Source organism: Anomalospiza imberbis, unplaced genomic scaffold (assembly GCF_031753505.1).
Source record: "Anomalospiza imberbis isolate Cuckoo-Finch-1a 21T00152 unplaced genomic scaffold, ASM3175350v1 scaffold_83, whole genome shotgun sequence".
Lineage (NCBI taxonomy): Eukaryota > Metazoa > Chordata > Aves > Passeriformes > Viduidae > Anomalospiza > Anomalospiza imberbis.
In genome coordinates, this window is record NW_027100447.1 from 171,041 (window position 1) to 176,181 (window position 5,141).

At 61.1% G+C, this 5,141-nt stretch overlaps 1 pseudogene; it reads right to left on the reverse strand.

The window, feature by feature from the left end:
• Window positions 1–1,002: 1,002 nt before the first annotated feature.
• LOC137467871 (serine/threonine-protein kinase pim-1-like) lies at window positions 1,003–3,046 on the reverse strand (annotated as a pseudogene).
• Between the last annotated feature and the right edge of the window lie 2,095 nt (window positions 3,047–5,141).

A 5,141-nucleotide genomic window follows, 5' to 3' on the forward strand; every position in this document is an offset into this window, starting at 1 on the left:
ACCCCACCTGGAACGCTTCCTCTAGAAAAACACACAACAAATTATTGAAAATAGATTACAGACAAAAAGGGGAACAAGAAAAAAGGTCAAAAATCTTATCTCTGTCAGGGGCTAAGGAAGGCCCAACCCCTGCAGGCCAGGGAAAAACCCACCCACAGGTGAGGGAAGCCCAGGCTTGCTCCCTTCCCCCTGCACTGCCCTCCAAAATAACGGTGATCCCAAAGCAAACAGGGGCAGTGGAGCAGCCCAAGCCCTTCCTTGCCTGCAAAGCAAAGCAGCCCCTGCACAGGTTCTGGAGTCCCACCTCTGCTCCCACCATGGGGGTTTCTTTGTGTCGGGCTGGCTGCCCCAGCCCCAGCCCGGGGCACGGTGGGTGCTGGGGCTGTTGGCAGGGCCAGGAGCCCACTCCCATTTCATCAGCACCCCAGCCCATCCCCCCAGCCCTGCCAAAAGCAGCCTGGCAGCCGACTGAAGGATCAGCTGCATCTGCCCCAGCAATGGGGGAACCTTTGGTTCCCGGCCAGGCTGTGCAATGCCCAAATCTGGGAGCATCCCCCTGCGTGTGGACTCACCTTCAAATTCCCTGTGGAGCCTGGCTTTGGAGAAGGTGTCAGAATCAAAGTCCGTCATCCTCAGCTGCCGGTGGCCAGGTGGAAGAAGAGGTTGTCATTTTTGATGTCGTCCTCACTGTCCCCAGCAGCAGCAGCCCCACCTGGTACAGCTTCTCCAGGGGCTTCTTCTCCTTCCCTGGGGTGAGCCCAGGCTGTCTGGGTTCTGCCCAGGGCCCCAGCTGTCAGGGAACCAGGACAAGCAAAACCAGCTCAGATGGTGGCCAGCAGTGCTGGGCAGAGCAGCTCAGCTCCAGCACAAGGGCTGCGTGTTCCCATCTGATGCCCCCTGGGCAGTGACACAGGCAGGACAAAACCAGTCTGGTTGGCTTTGCCACTGATTGCCAGGACATGTGTGGAGCTGTTACCTGCCAGGCCCCTGGATCCAACTGTGCACGTGGAGCTCTCCCATCTTCTAGGGCAGAAGACCACCCTGCACCCATGGATCACGGAAAAGCTCTTCTAAGGATGGCCTGTCCAAGGGCTGCATGGACAAACACCTCTTAATGAGATCCTGGCACTCTGGGGAAACAAACCAGAAATCACCAGTCAGTTGGAGAAGTTGCCCCCCTGTTCCCATGCCCAGGCCATGCTGGGTGTGCCCAGAGCTGGGCCTAAACTTCCCCATGGATTCTGTGTTTGGAGGAGAGCAGGAGAGCAGGACATGTGCCACCTCCTCAGCAGCTGCCAGAGCAGGATGCTCATGAGCTGCTACTGTGTCCCAGCACTGGTATTGCCCCCGTGGCCAGAGATGAGGACCCACCTTGAGAGAGCCGTCGTGGGAACAAGATCCGCCCCCAGATGATCTCCTGGCCCCTCCTGAACGGGTGCTTCCCCATGACCAGGTGGTACAGCAGGAGGCCCAGGGACCAGATCGTTGCTGCCTCGCCGTGGTAGCGTTGGTGGTGGATCCACTCTGGTGGGCTGTAGGACAGGGTTCCTGTGGAACACAGACAGAGTTCATCAGGGGGACGCTGCTGCTCCCAGAGCCTGGCCCCAGCACCCCATGGCCTGTGGGGGCTGCCCCAGTGGCACACAGGGTGACTGCTGCCCTCTCACCAGCACCTGGGAATTGTGTACAGACTTGGGGCTGGAAAAGAAGCCACTGGTGTTGGAAGAGGGCAGCAGAAATCCTGGGAAGGCCCAACCGTGACACACAAAAGCAAAACTCATCCAGTGGTTGAGAATGCCCGCTCTACTCCCCGCCTGCACCCCCCCCCCAAAAATGTTAACCAGTCAATGCAAACAATGGGAGCAGTGCAGTCCAAGCCCTTCTCGCCTGCACACCAAACCATCCAGGGCACAGGGTCAGACGCCCCTCTCTGCTACCCCCACTGGGGTTTTTGTCAGGCTGGCTGCCTCAGCTCCAGCCTTAGCCCAGGCCACAGTGGGTGCTGAAGGCTGTCGGCAGGGCTGGAGCTGGTCCCCCTCCCACCCCCACCCAAATCAGCTTGGCTCCAGCATTAATCCCATCCTGGCTGCAATAGGGGGAGCCCTGGGGCTGCACCCCAGCTGGGCCATGAGATGCCCAGGAGCATCCCCAGGCAGAGCTCACCTGCAAACTGGGTGTAGGCTGTGTCTTGGAGGAAGGCGCCACAGCCAAAGTCAATCAGTTTCAGCTGCCCGGTGGCCAGGTCGAGCAGGATGTTCTCAGGCTTGATGTCCCTGTGCAGGACCCCGCAGCTGGTGCAGTGCCGCACGGCCTCCAGCACCTGGCGGAACAGCCCCCGCGCCTCCTCCTCCTCCGGCAGGAACCTCCGCTCCGCCAGGAAACCCGACAGCTCCTGGCACCGCTCCGGACGCTCCAGCACCAGCACGACGCTGTCAGGGAGCTCAAGCCACTCCAGGAGCTGAATGACACCAGTGCAGCCAGAGGACACCTTGTCCAGCAGCACGACCTCCAGGGGTGCGCTGGTGCCGTCGGGCTGCGGGAGGAGCGCGATGCCGTCAGTGGGGCTGAGGCCGTGCCAGGGCTGGGGAACCCCTCAGCCAGCCCGGGATGCTCTGCATGCCCCGCTCAGCCCATGCCCGCTCTCCCTGCAGGGCTCCCGGCGGCTCCCACCCTGCCGGGCCCCGGCTCCTCGCCACCCGGCACGGCCCGGCTTCTGCCGCTGGCCCCGCTCACTCACCAGCTCGCCCCAGTGCCGGACGCGGTTCCGTGGCACCCTTTTGATGGCCACCTGCGAGCAAGGGAGAGCAGTGGGTTGAGCGCACCACCCGCCCCGCCGAGCCCCATCCTCCTCCTCCTCCTCCTCCTCCTTCCCCCTCCTCCTCCTGCTAATCCTCCTCCTCCTCCGCCCCCTTCTCCTGCGCCCGCTGCCGGCCCCGCCGCTCACCGGGGCGCCATCCGAGAGCCGCGTGGCCGCGAAGACGCTGCCGAAGCCGCCGCTGCCCAGCAGCGAACCCAGCCGGTACCGCTCCTGCAGGGCCTCCTCCTGCGCCTTCCCTGCGGGCGGGACGGGGCTGTCAGCGCTCGGCCCGGGGCCAGGAGCGGCCCCCGAGCGCTCCCCGAGCGCCCCGGGCCGGCCCTCCCCAGGCGTTCTGTCCCTGGAACGGGACAGCGGCGGAGCTCGGGGCCGACGGCCGCGCTGCCGAGCGGCGGAGCTCGGGCCGGGGAAGCCGCAGCGGGGGCGGCGGGAGCGGCCGCGCCGCGTGTGTCCTCCGCGGGGCCCGGGAGGAGCCGGGGCCGGGGCCGGGACTGGAGCCCACGTCGGGGCCGGGGCCGGGCTCGGGCCAGGCGGAGCCAGAGGGCGGCGGTGCCGCCCGAGCTCCAGGCACTGATGCCCGCCCAGCAGCGCCACCGCCAGCACGGCCAGAGCCGGGCGGAGGCGAGACCCCGGCGGGACGGCCGGGGACGGGGACGGGGCCGGGGCAGACCCGCCCGGGCCTGGGGGCGGGCTGAGGACATGGCCCGGCCGGGAATGGGGAGAGAGAGATTGGGAGAGGAGGGGACAGCGGGAAAGGGAGAGGAGAATCAAGAGGAATGCGACAAAATCGCTGCTTTGTCTGCTTTCGCTGCTGCAGCCGCTGCCGCTGCCGCTGCTGCTGCTGCTGCCCTTGCAACTGAAGCTCCGGGGCCGTTTGTCCCCGTGTCCGTTTTTCCGTTGCCCGCTCGCCCCCGCGCCCAGCCCCCCGCTCCCCAGGGGCAGCCCCTGAGCCTGTCCAAACACGGGAACTTTGCCCTGGTCAGCCCAGACCCAGAGTCTGGACTCCTGCACAGGGGAACAGGAATCCCCTTGAGCGCTGCTGTGCATTGTCCCCGCTGAGGATCAAACCCTAGGGGAGCACATTCCCTGAATGCTGAATTTGTACCTGACCCAAGGGCTGCACTTAGTCTCCATCACTGCTTTCCAAGTAAACCAGGGGAAGGCAAAAACTGTGTGTAGCTCATGGTATTTTACAGTGTCTAAAACTTGCCATGTCATGGATCTTAGAGATGAGATCTATTTGGATTAAGGGGATGGAGAAGCAGTGCAACATGGAAAAGGGGAGCATAAAAATAAACAGAGAAAAACATCTTGGATTGTTTCTTTCCATTTTCATTTCATTTCCTAAAAGCTGTTTCAGTTTTCCCAGAATCTTCTCCACACTCCTGTTTGCTCTTTCCAAGAACCTTTCCTGGAGAACGAGGCGCAGCTTCTGTCACAAGATGTGCCACCAGCTGCAGCTTCTCTAGGCTTTCCACACCTTGTGTGCAGCTCAACTCTTGCAGCACAGCAGGACAAATGTTTGAAGAACTTGACAGCTTGTTCTTTCTTTTCCTTGTGGGCTGGGCAGTTGTGCCATTGGTAAGGTTTTCATTGTTACTGTTCTGCCCTAAGAAACCATGACGGGCTACCAGGAATTGTCAGGGAATGCAAGCCTGACTGAATGCAGAGAAAGAATCTGCAGAGCCTGCATCCAGAAATGGAGAGCTGTGTGATAATCATTGCAACATCCCCATGGGCATCTTGAAAGTGATCTAGAAGATGAAAATGCTCTGACAGAGGGCGTTTGTTTCTGAGTTCAGTGTAGAGGATTCCACATCTAGTGCATTGGTTCATAAATCAAGAGTTCAATCAGTTCATGGAAAGCACCAGAACAAGCTGGACCTCTCAGCCTTAAACACTTCAGTTGTTCAGGGACCCAAAAATGTTCCATAGAAAGAGCATTAGAAGGAGAGGAAAGAGACAGAGAGACAGAAGCTCCACAGAAAGACACACGTGTGGCTCCCAGCTCCTGGGGTTCCAGTGTGGATGAGACACAAACCCTAGAAGAAGGCAGAGTCCATAGCAGGGGCTGACCTTGTGCTCCTTGGTTTTAAGCCCCTGGGCCTTCGTGGGCCTCCCCCCAGCTGGGACTTGTGATTGCTCGGGCGTTCAGAGCCGGGTTAGCGCTGTCCCAGCTGTGGGACTGATTGACAGCTCAACCCAAGGTGTCTCGGGACACTGATCTCATCCAGCCTCTGACAGTGACCATGGTGACACTGGGGAACCTCATGGAACCGTGGGTCAGTGTGACAATGCAGGTCCAAGGACACCATGGTGATATCCA